Below are 13,425 nucleotides of genomic sequence, written 5' to 3' on the forward strand. Positions count from 1 at the left end.
AGCCCCACCCTTTTTAATCTGTATGTCGCACCTGTAGCTGATATTACAGACAGATTTGGGGTAGCAGTAGTGCCCTATGCAGATGACACGCAATTGGTGGTGACGCTGTCACAGCCAAAGGAGCAGTTTGCCATCAACTTCTCAGCGTGTAGGCAGGAACTTGCAGTATGGATGGCAGACAACTGTCTTAAATTAAATGGAACTAAGACAGAGGTGCTGATAGTGGGTAGGGCCCCTTCAGTATGGAGTCAGGCATGGTGGCCTCCGATGCTGGGTACACTGCCCACTCCCAGTAATCTGGTCAAGAACCTGGGGTTCTGGCTGGATAACAAAATCTCGTTCGAGCATCAGACTAAACAAGTGGCAGGTCATTGCTTTGGCATACTGAGGGTCCTCAGGAAAACACTGGACCTTCTACCACTGCCGGCCAGGAAAACCATGGCCCATGCCTTAATTACCTCCAAACTGGATTATGGCAATGTCCTGTACTTGGGAGCCAGCGCAAAGTGTATACATAGGCTGCAACGCATTCAAAATGCGGCTGCCAGCCTGATCCTGATGCTACCCAGGAGAGCTTCTACTAAGAAAGCACTCAAAACAATGCATTGGCTACCAATCAGGGAACGTGTGATATTTAGGGCCCTCTGTGTGGGCCATCGAATCCTACAGGGGAAGGGCCCTAGGTACCTGACTAACCTGCTCAACTGATACCATCCTACTCGACAGATGCGGTCAAGTGGGACGGGGCAGGTCCAGGTCCCAAAATTCAACAGAGTAAGAATGAGAGGGCGCTCATTTAGAGTCATGACCGCCACACAGTGGAACAAACTGCCGCAGAGGCTCCGGCTGTAAACATCAGAGGCGGCCTTCCGTAGGGAGCTGAAAACCTTCCTGTTCCCCAAAGATTAACATCATGACTGAGGGCTGCCCGGAACAAAAGATCCTCAACATACAGTCAATGTGGCATTACTCAGCGCGGGGACACACTAGCTAATGTAACCAGGCGCTTTACAAACTTCATAATAATAATAATAATAATTATCCACCAATTAAATCACACTAAAATAGCTAGTATGCAATATAGTATTACTATTGTCAACACTCTGATTACAATTATTACAGAGGTTTAATGGGTAGGATTGAGACTTTCTGTCCAAGTCAATTAAATAAACGTACGCAAGACAGTTTCTAACATAAACATTATTGTTTCATTAAAAATATTATCATTACAGAAGGCAAGAAGTAGTTAGTTAATCAAAGGCATTCAATATCAAATCAAAATCAAATAATGTGAGACGATCAACAAGGTGACCCACAAAAGAAAGCAAGCAGCCAAAACTAAGTATAGTTCAGCATGAGTACCAATATAGAGGCTGCCTCTTAAGAAGTGGATGGAAAGACTAAGTATACATCTAATTAAAGACTTGCTTAGATTCTGTACAGTTAAAAAGTCAAAGAAATTCATGATAGTTATATAAAGTCAAAGAAGGCCTGGCATATATCACAAAAACATAATCTTTTACAGGATTTTAGAAAGAAAAGCAAAACACATTAAGGGCCTAATAATGAGTTTAGCAGTCCGAGGACTGCCAAATTCAAGGTGGCGGAGTGGTGACGGTCCAGCCAAGGCTGAAAAATTGGTCTGACCGCCTTATTACAACTTGGTCCAACCGCCATAGATTTCTGATCCATTGCTGTCTTGGGGCCGCAATATACTTGGCGGAGCCGCTGCGGCACCGCCAAGCATATTATGAGTTTCCTCTACGCCACGGTTTTCATGGCGGTGAGCCTTCCATGAAAACCGTGGCCGAAAGGAAACAAAGAAGGCCTCCTGTGCCCGCTGTTGGCTCAGGGACATGGAGTGCATGCAGAGTCTATGCCGCACAGGAACTGTCTTTGATGCTCCCATTGGTGTGCAATATTTCCGAGGCACCGCCGTGGGACCGCCAAAGAAACGCCAGACACACATGAGAAAACTCATAATCTAGAGAGCGGAGCTCACATGTCTTTGGCGATGTGGGAGCGGGGCAGCGGCATGGTGGCCCCACTCACACACCGCCAAAGTCGGAATCGGGCCCTTAGTGGTAAAATGTGAAATAATAAGGATGAACTAGCAATGTATCATGCTAATAACCCTGTTAATATTCTGGTAAGAAAGATACATTCAAATAAGATACATCTAGAAACGCCTACTCCTACTGCATACTAATAAATGAGGTATGTATAGCAATTGAAGTAAATGGCATGCTGTTTATGTAATACAGGAATACAATAGACAGTTCAACTAACATATCTACCCTTGGAAAGGCTTGAGCAATGGACCTTGAACGTTACAAAGAAAGGAACACCATGGACATGGCTTCTTTGAGAGAAACATAAAATAATTCAATATATTAATACAGAGACCATAAATTTGGCTTCTATTTTGCTGATTTTCTGCAATGGAAAAGCAGATGGGTCAACACAAACTTGTGGAAAAGCTTTTTGTTCTTCACATGAAATAAAAAGCACACGTCTTTCTACAAATATGAACAGATATCAATTCAAGCTGGCTGTAGCCTAGTCATGCTATCTTGAGCAGATCTTAATAAGGCATTATTATTCTAATACATACACTGTATCATTCTCACTCTGGTAATTCCTGAAATTATCACACTACACTAAACTACTTCATTTACCATTGTTAGCTCCTTCAGTTTCGTCTTCTGTAAGGCAAACCATCATACACTCTGGATTTAAACTCATTAGGTTTGATCTCCTCCTCCTTTCTTCGTCTGGTTTTCTTCTTCTTTTCACAACCATATTTTACACCTCATTTAAAGCAAATAACTTCCAAAAGCATAAATAATATTGCTATGCCCATTATGATTAACATAATTATAATATTCTTTTAAGTAAACCATTAATCCATTTTCCAATCTCCCTAAATACTTTACAAATTTCAATAATCCCAAAAAAGGAACTTCACATGAAATGTTAGTCATTTTATCAACAAACCTTTTAATGCTCATGCTGTTATCTGGCACAAAGGTACAATATTGCTGGATCTTAATAAAACCTTTTTTTGTATCTAAAGCAAACCTATTCTGAATGTATGAATGGTGAACATTTCTTCTTTAATTTTAGTTAATGCCCCTGCTGCATTAGTAGCCAAACTTTCAACCAAAGAAGGAAACTTTCCAATTCTAACATAATTCAAAGCCACTCCAATAGAGGGAATCAACACACTAAGCAATTCTACAATTATCTGATGCAAACCACATTTTACTCCTAATTCATTTCACCATTTCATTCAACCTATTCACATGGTATATGTTAGGGAATATCAAGGCTAAAAAACAAAGAACCAGACAATTACTTGGAATATTAAAATAAACTGTCTTCATATAAATGTAATAAATGCCTCTCTGCATAAGGGTCTTGACCCAACATAAACTTCCTATCCACTATATCAATACATACACTTACTCTAATCATAGCTGAATATCTCATTTATCATACATCATTCACATCAAACTCCTTTCTTCTCTTCCGAAATCCTAAGTCTATGATGTATCAGGGAATTCTTAATCATGAGCTAATCTTTCAAATAAAACTCAGTTTCTTCAACACCACTCATACCAAATTAAACTCTTGCTTAACTATATTCTCTAATAAAATGTTATTCTTTATCAGTCATCTTACACACACTCTTCTCATTTAATCCATAGTGATTGGATAAAAAAACATAATAGGACTATTATAATTAATAGACAAATCCAATCTTGCCACTTCGGGCATATCTATACAAACATTATAATCTACTTCATCAAAATCTTGATTCATCAACATACAAAAACAAAGAGAACGCGATAACCCATACGATAGAGGACGCTGTATGTATGTGACACTTTCTGAAACAGAAATTGTTAGATGTGTGCAAATATAGCTATTAGAAACATTCATAATCTATTTGTAATCGCTAAGCAAAGTAGCATTAGTATTTGTGCCATAATTTCAATTAAATCTATCTTTATGATCTAACCTACTATCATTGGTAATATTCAAATGCTGTTTATTATTTGAATGACTTGAAGCAAGTCTAGCAGGAAAATATTGACAAAATAAGATTCCAGTTAGTGTGATCAAAATCATAATTAGCATAAGAGCCAAGCAAATTTTATTTTTACATAAAGCCATCTAGGTCTTGTAAAAAATTCATTCTCTCAACCAGCTAAGTGTCAAAAACAAAATGCAAAATTAAGAAATTCCCCCAAAATGTTAGGCTTAATATTGCGCAAGCATTAACAAAGGAACACATGCAAGCAAATCTTGAAACATTGCAAACAAATATTGTTGTTCAACAGTCTGATACAATTTCAAAAACAAATGTGGGCAAAAAAGTTCTTCAAAGCAATATGGGCAGGAAACAATTCAACTATGCAAGCATAAAAACCTATCCTCGACTAACAAAAGTTAGTCTTCAGAAGAAGTGGGCATACTTCTAAAAATGCAGGCAGAAATAAAATGTCTTCATCTAAAAGAGTTATGCAGGCACACTTTAAGCTCTCAAAAATCAAAATGTCAATCATTATTCTCAAAGTTAAAAAAATATCAATTTCTTCCTCAAGAAATTATTTAAAGTTCTTGACCTTCTGGCTCAATTTATGGGCCAATTTACAGAGGTTCTTCAAGCAGAAATCCAAAAATCTTTCAGATCAATATCTCTTTCATCCAGCAATGTCTTTTTAATCTGGCAACATTTTTGCCCGATAAGTCCTTTCAGGAGCTGTGTACGCCTTGTTTTATCACTCTTATTGTTCTTGATCTTCTTTGTCATTCAAAACTGTTGCTGTTTCAGCTAATTTTTTGTCCAGTCTCTTGAGATTGTTAAATCATGTAACTCTCTCCTTCTCTCCCACCTTCAGACCATTCAGCTTGAATCAAACTTTCATCTTCTGGTTAATTTTCTTCACCTGTCCCATGTTCATCTTCATTTGTGTTTTTATTTCCCACTCTTGCAACTGGAACATTTTGATTTGCTCTTGGAATTTTCAGAGTATGATGTTTAAAAGTTTGATTTTCTTGAATTTGTTTTTCTTCTTGTTGTTCTTCTTGAACTCTTTGTTTTCGCCCCTTTGCCCCCTGGATCCAAAAAGGCAAACCTCCACACTTTACAGCATTTTTCACCGGTTAAGATGGAAAAAGCTGACAAGAAAAAAGATACATTCATGTTGAAAGGTGGGTTATTAGCAGTGGCAAGTCGGCATCCACCACTGGCAATAAGGCCACCAACCCAGTCTAGGGTAAAGTATAGGTCTCAATAAATTATTACCATGCTCAACCCGTGGTAACTTGGCTGCGAGCAGGCAGGCTTAACTTAGGAGACAGGTATGTAAAGCATTTAAGAAACACCAATACATTTTATAAGTAAGACGCACAAATAATAAAAATCTCATACAAATTTATAAAGATAGGAAATATATCTCTCAAATTACACTAAAAGAACCAAAATCCAAAGTATGGACCCGGAGACATGAATATTTAAAGAATAAGCAGTTTCTAGCACTTAACCTATAGCACCAGTCTGGGACATCTGGTCGCGCTTCATCGGGACAAAGTCAAAGTTTCAGGCCGACCGCGATGGAGCCCTGCACGGATCCACATAGCAGGAGGACAGGCTTCTTTTCGAGAGGTTTTTCTGCAGAGGTACCTGGCTGCACTTTACCAGTCTGGATTCGATGAGGGTTCGCCGGCTTGACTTCCATCGAGGTCTTGGTCAAACTCTGGAAGTTGGGCCTGTGGAGATCTTCAGCGGAAAAAACCTGGAATCAGGGCCAGGTCGCGGTTGAAAGTGGCTGGCTTGGTTCTCGCGGTGGAGTCGGTCATCTTATTGAGCTTTTTTCCAAAGTTGCTCCAAACGTCTGGAACGTCTTTCAGAAGTTCCCTTTGAGGGTCCAAAACACAATTCAAGGGTCTGGAAGCTCCAGGATTGTCCTTGAAAGTTTGGGACCACAATTCCTACAATGCACCTGGCTAAAACAGTTAAAAGTCCACTGAATGCACTCCAGACAGGGGACTCTTTGTGGAGTTGTTGCGGTTGAGCTCTGTTAACCTGTAGCTTGCAGGGAGTCCACTCTTTAATTCATTTGAAGCAAGGTGTAGTTCCAGATTGTGCAGCAGGTGCAGTCAGTCAGAATGCAGGGTCTGGTGGTGCAAATCAGCTTTCCAGCATGACAGTCCTTCTTCTTCTTCCCCTAATTTCAAGCAGCAGATCTGAGATACTCTGCAACTCTCACATATGTATTCAGTGTTCTCTGGGGTCAAGCAAAGTGGCACCCCTGTTAAATGAAGTGCAAGGCAACAGCCCAAAGTGTGACCACTTTCTCCAAGGTGTTTGCATAATCTTGTCCCGTAAAGCCTATTCCTCCAAAATTCATGATGACTGAAATCGCAGCAGAGCATAACGAGCTAACTAAACCAACTCTCAGTGTGGATCATTATCTTAGCTCTCCACCCCCTAAAATCTGCAGATTCTTTTCTTAAGCCTCCTATCTAGCTGGGTCAGAGAGGATGGGGGTAGCAGACCTGGCATTCACTGCCTGTTTTGTTTCCCCTTTGAAGCCTCAACCTTTACGACCCCTCCCCCTGCTCTGGCATTCCTGTGTAGCAGAGCTCTCTACAACAGATATCCTCCCCCCTGTTGAGCCACTTATCACTTCATCAAAGCAGCCTGGGTAATCCTAATCAGGGAAAACTGCAGGAAGGCTGAATTTTGGCTTATAGACAAGAAAGTCTTATAACTTATTTTCTACACAATTCAGGATAAATTCAACAATGGCATACTGTTGTATTTGCCAATACAATTCTCCTAAGTCTTTGAATGATATTTATTCAATTACTAGCAATATATATTCAATCATAAACTATTGCAATGTTATACTATGTGGCTAGGCATCTACAATAGGGAAAATGAAATGTGCAATTTCTCCATTGCCAGGGCATATAAAATACCATTTATAAGGGCTTTGCTTTAAGTTACACGACCCCCACTCCTGGGGCACTCTAGGGAAGACTTTGGGGGTCCTGAATAGAATATACAAAAATAGTGTAGATCCTCACTCCACAGTGCTCATAGCAACAATATTGATTTACTACAATGAGGGAAGTGAAATGTGCAATTTCCCTATCCCCAGGGCATATAAAATATCTCTTGTAAGGACACTGCTTATAATTACATGACCCCCGCCTCCCCTGGGACACCTAGGGGAGCCACCGTGTGGGGGAGGAGCAACGCAAAATGTAATGATAATGTAGATGGTCACTTTTTAAGTGCTCCTACCACTAAAGTTGAGTTAGCATTTAATTTATTTTTAAAAACAGTGCTGCAATGCAGGGCTGCTTTTAAAATGACCTCAGGAGCTCAGCAGTGCATACATGCAAGTGCAGAAAGGGCTACTGGCCTCTAAACTGCCATGCCCTATTATATGCTAGGGACTTATATTAAGATTTAATCTCCCTGCCCTATTATCTACTAGGGACTTATAGGATAGGTCATGCCAATTGTAAGAGTGCCCTAATACTAATGGATGTTTGTTTAAAATCGTGTTTTCAATATAGCACTTGTCCTGGGCTTTGCTAGACAGAGGCCAGGGACAGTAAGAATCAGTTACCAGCAGTACCAATCAGCAGCAAATGGTGGTGCACAGGGCACACAAGATGACTTTCCAACAATTAATTTATGTGAAAGAGATTGCGTCTTTATTAAAAACTTTGCCCACTGTGAACTTCACATCAACTCTGACTCGCAAATACTAAGTCACGCCAGAACTGAGACCTAGGCCATAGGTTATTGATTGACAGGTCACAGGTGGGATGGCATGTAGCTAGCAGACAAACGCACAAACAGGCTATCGTAGATCAATCCCACAGATAGGCGCAGGGACGCCACAATAGTCCATCGAGATTGGCCCCAATAAAGCACACATGGGTACTTGCACTCCTAAAAACACCATTAAGTCAGATGCCACATGTGTTAGGAACATATAACCAATCAGGACACAGCACACACAGTACACGCAGTGATCACACACTTCCAATGCCGGACATCTGGTCATGTTACCCACTGGCCACACTGTGTCCACACGAGGTTGAGGCCCAACTGGATTATCTATTGAACAATTAATTTATGACTCCAAAGGCAGCAACTTGCATTTGTTACCATACAAGGATCACCAAAGTATTCATGGCATAGAATGGACTGTACAGAAGAACGTCTCAAATCGATTGTAAATTGAGACAGTCCACAAATCTTATGCCTGTAACTGATCTTCCAGCTGCACTATTTAATTAAACAAACTGTTCCTGTTCTGGCAGAACACCTCGTCTCTTGTTTTTTCAAGGTATTTTATGTTCAAGCAAAACACCAGCTACATATGACTTGGTAGGACCCATTCTACCCTGTGCTCAAGACAGGATTGCTGAACGTTCTTCTTCTTCATGACTCAATCCCTAGGTTCTAGGTCGTGGTAGGGTTCATTACTTGCTGAATGTGTAACAAGCTTAACCTGGTGAGAGGTAGAGCATACCGTACCAGCCAAACCTTAGCAGTAATCCAGAACCACTTAATCAGTAATATTCTGAAGCAAAGCTAATGGAATATCAGGAATCCTCCTGGCTCTCCCCATCCCATCAATATTGCATGTGTTGATAACCTTTTGAGTCTACATGGGGTACTTCTCATGCTAAGTAGAACTGAAGCAACAGCATTTGGCCATTTCAATAAGGTCCAAGAATACCCATCAGCCAATTTTGCTTTCATCATACCATTAGCCCTTTTCACTACATCAGATGATTCAGGAAGGTAACTACAATGGAATATTTTCCTTGATCTTCGGAGTTACGCCTAAGACACTTATTATTTCATTCTTAACATGAGATCCCTCATCTGACTCTGTAGATGTTATCAAACCAGAATCTTGACATTAACTCCCTCAATAATAGCTTGGCTACAATCAAAGAGTTGAATTTCCTAGTTAGGTATGCTTCAATCCGTTTTGAAAACAACTAATCACTGAAATATGTTTAAGACCATGCCTTATCTAATAATCAAGATTTAGCCTTGCGAAAGGACCTTCTGATTTACCCTTTTGATTCAGTCACAAGTGTCCTACCCCCACATTTACCTATATTTTGAAAATGAGGATTAAACCAATATTTCTTAAATGTATATTTAATGACATCACTTTACAACTGTCAGTCCGTGCATGTATCTTGTCATCAGCAGTAGCTTTGAATCTGGCAACACATAGCTCCTATCAATTTATCTTTATAAATCATTTTCATCTTGTTTAATCCTTATTTTCCCAAATTTTCTTTTCATCCTGTGATGTTTCATTTTGCAAATCCACACATTCGTCGAGAGCCTGAACAGACATTGAAAGACATATCTACATTTTCAACTTCTGTTTCAGAATTGTATTTGATGGCAATGTACTAGACAGAAGCGTGCAGCATTTTCCAACTTTGTCTGCAGCCATGACATCTCAGTTTTTATGTGCAGTACATTTTACAACAGCAATTAAATTTTGAAATATTAATGCACTGAGTAAATGTAAATGTTTTGGGATATTTTTTGTTGGGGAGTCAGTAGATATCATGAACCCCACTGGGACAACCATTACCCAAAGTCATGAGCCACACCAAAGCCAATTTGACTATCACTAAATTGACTGCTGTTACAAGAGCATGCTGCATGGCCAATCAATTCCGCTACTTGTGCTGCGGTTACATTATATATATATGTATGATGTCTCGACAACCTATGTCAATGAACAAACTGCATTGGCTCGGGGGCTCTAATTTAATAAAATATCTACTTGTTGATGGGACATGTTGCTTCATAAATCTACTTCACCTGTAAAAAATCTACTTGTCCCTATGGTGCCTTGTAGTGTCGTGACAAATTATAGCAGCTATCTGATTAAATAAGAGCTTTGATTGTAGCCTCTCTGAATATGCCAGGGCTGATACTATAGTAGGGCTTGAATACTAGCAATTTCCTTATTTTGCCACCTTTATGCAGCTCTACATAGTGGGGCTGGAGGCAGCGGTAAGCAACAGTTCCACAGTTGGAATGCCCTTTTGAGTCTGTGCAAATCTACTAACTTGCAGGTTTTAAGGCGTTTCACTAACTCTGCTCTAATCTTTTCCCATACTGAGAAATCCTGGAAATTTACTCCTGACAAGGGTCAGAAGAAAAACTTCTTCCATGATTGGGAAAACTTCTTCCAGGGTTGGGAAAAAAGTGGTTGGAGGGAAGGTGATCTTGTAAACGCTCAACAGATTTTCGCATGGGAAACTCTACACATGCCTATTTGCTACTGCTAAAATACACGTCACAAATATTTTCTAGGAGTATAATTTCCTGGTCTACTGTAAATTCTTGCTGATTCATGAAATACCAAATCTGCATTGATGCAAAGAAATATACCTTGGGTACACTTTTGTGAAAATAAGGCCCTTAATTAGGTCTAGCGCTAACCAACACCTCTTGTTTTTATTAAAATTCTATCCCTCTTTTTGCTTTTTGCCAATATTTGTTAAAATAGTGAGGGCCCAGCAGCTCCCACAACAATAAAGTTTTACAAAAGCCATGCCAAAACAAGACATGCATTGACAAAACCAAATAAATGACTAACCACCAATGTCGGACCTATTGGCTATGCAAATTCTTGTTTATTTTTTTATGTTTCCCATAAGCTTGATGAAATCGGTTACTCTGACTTTCCAAAATTAATATTTTTTGAAAATACTAGCATACATCAACACATTTTCCTAAATGATGCTTCAAAGAATTCCTACCTAAAATTTCACAGTAGTTCAGTAAAACATTTTTTTGTACGAATTACATTTTTTTGTGAACATTTTATTTTGAAAGCACAGAATCATCAATCTTGCTTTTATTCTTCTGCAAATATTTGCATCTCATTGGAGAGTATTTTGGGAGAATTCTACGTAGCCTCATATTGTTAAACTTTGCAAACCTCTGTATGCATTGTTTTACTGGTCAGTAGCATCATTTATTTAGAGCGCTCAACCTAGTAATAGAGGCTTTGCATTAATGAACTATGAATAGAAACTAAAGCAGAATTGAGACATGGACACAAATATTACCTCAACTGCAGACAATTCCCTTCCCTGCTCTATAATATGATAATGTAAATTAGTAGCCAACGGGTTTCTGCTGCAGGGGGTTCAGTCTACTTGTCTTAAGGACACAATAAACCTGAAAACTTGTTGTCCTTGACCGCAAATAATATGTCCTGTGTGTCGGGCTATAGTAATTCCACACCCCTGATATGCTGTTCGAAGATCAGCCAACTCAAGTGGAACAACTTGAATATCTGATCTTGGCACATAATCCTGTTACATCAATATAATAATTGTCACAATCATCAATTCCATCATCAGCTTCCTCAGAATCTTTGGCAAAGGGGAAACAGCCTAGCAGGATTCAGGGTATTACGTTTTACTGAAATGTTCTCAGCCACCAAAATCATTTCCTCATGCCTTGCTAAGCATATATTTGTGATGTGCTGAGTGTGTGTATGAGTCAATAATGTCCCATTGAATGTGGAACAAAATAAAAAATGTGTACCCCATCACTATTGCCTCACTGTGAACAATTGCCAAAGAAATAACACAAATGTTGTTCAAGCAACCCAGCAAATCTGCAGGTATTGGATCTAGTGCTGCAGAAAAATGTGCAGTTGTTCTCTTCGCAGATTCATGCTGTTGAATGAGAACAGAAAGTGTGCTCCAGGAAGGCCTGCATGCCTTCATCATTCCAGGGTCACTTATATCATTGTGCACAAATCTCTGTACAGGCTTTGCAATCAATAAAACATTTGGAAGCCACTGAAGACAGTAGTCAACCATTTCTAGAAACATCCTCACTTCTCTTTGCATAGTTGGTAGGTTCAATTTCAGAAATGCATCCTTTCGAAACGTTCCTACCCTATTTGCAGTCCCAAATAAATCACTTATTTTTGGCAGCACAGCATTTTACTAAGGGGACAATTTATTCCTATTTTCAGCCAAATGATTAAATAAAGCAATTTTGTTCAACTTATGGCCATCTTTTCTTTTAGCTGCAATCAACAAATCATCCATGTACCAATTGAATACTGATTCACAATGTAAATTTAAACTTTCTAAATCTTTTGAGTATTTGTGAAAATATGAAGGGACTCTCCGTATAACTTTATTATGGAATCTAAATGCAAAATAATACTGACTATCCTCATGAAGAGGACTAGAGGAATATTTTTTTTAACTAATTAATCAATGTAAAGTATTTTGCATCTGCTGGAATTTAAAACAAAATGACTGCTGGATTCGGGACTATGGGGCAACATGGAATTACTATATCATTTATTTTACATAGGTCTAGAACTATCCTTCTTTTGCCACTTAGCTTCCTCAAGCCCGTTATAACTGAGTTACATAGGTTTCTTAACACTTCCCACAAAATGCCCTGCTCAATCATTTTATCAATGACAGATGCAATACCCTCCTCTGCTTCACGTGTAAACCTGTATTGAGGAGTGTGTAGATACACTGCATTTGGTTTTACAGTCATCAGTATTGGTTCTCTAAATGTAATCAGCAGAATTTCCTTTCCTGAAACATCCCAAAACTTTTTTACAGAGTGCATTAACACTGGAGGTAATTCCTCTGTTGTTACAACTGGGAACATTCCCACTATTGTTTCTCATGATTTTAATATGAAATCAACATAGTCATCCTTTGTCATAACGCACACACCATTCAGTGTGCACTAAATATGTAATTTAATTTGTACAAATGTTCACAACCCAACAAGTTCACTGGGCGTGTCCCACTAATTATGAACTTGTGGTTATTAATACTTGAACCAATTTTAAATGGGACATATACTGACAAATTATTAGTCCCTTGTTTAATTGAAATGCCTACAACTTGGACCTCTTCTCTTGAGAGAGTAGGTTGGGATCTTCCACCATCAGATACCACCTGTATGAATCAAAAATTATACTGGATAGCCATTAACCTTTCCTTCTACAAAAGGGCCATTGTGGTCTTGGACTACACTAGGCATGCAAACCTCCTACCCTCTCAGGCACCGGCATTGTGCCTGCCTCGGTAGTGTAAGAACTCAAAGTGTAGCTGCAAATTATGGAAAATTGTTATTTACTAGAGATCATTTTTGCTGGAATTAAAACTCCTGACATGTTATTCTTCATAGATTGCTGTATGACTGGGGCTGAAGGGATATTCCCATTGAACATTCTTATATGCTCCATTATTCTGCACAGAGATCAGAAGGTTTCAGACCACTGACTACATCATCTTATTCTATGCCATCTGGTTGATATTATGCTGCATTTGAAGAACGATGAGCAA

General features: G+C 39.1%; 1 protein-coding gene across 4 annotated transcripts in view; it reads right to left on the reverse strand.

Moving 5' to 3' along the window:
• Positions 1-13,425, reverse strand: part of SMARCA1 (SNF2 related chromatin remodeling ATPase 1) — a 2,556,005-nt gene that overhangs the window by 1,820,341 nt on the left and 722,239 nt on the right. The gene's annotated exons all lie outside the window — the stretch shown is intronic.

The sequence above is a fragment of the Lissotriton helveticus genome, chromosome 4_1, assembly GCF_964261635.1.
Source record: "Lissotriton helveticus chromosome 4_1, aLisHel1.1, whole genome shotgun sequence".
NCBI lineage: Eukaryota > Metazoa > Chordata > Amphibia > Caudata > Salamandridae > Lissotriton > Lissotriton helveticus.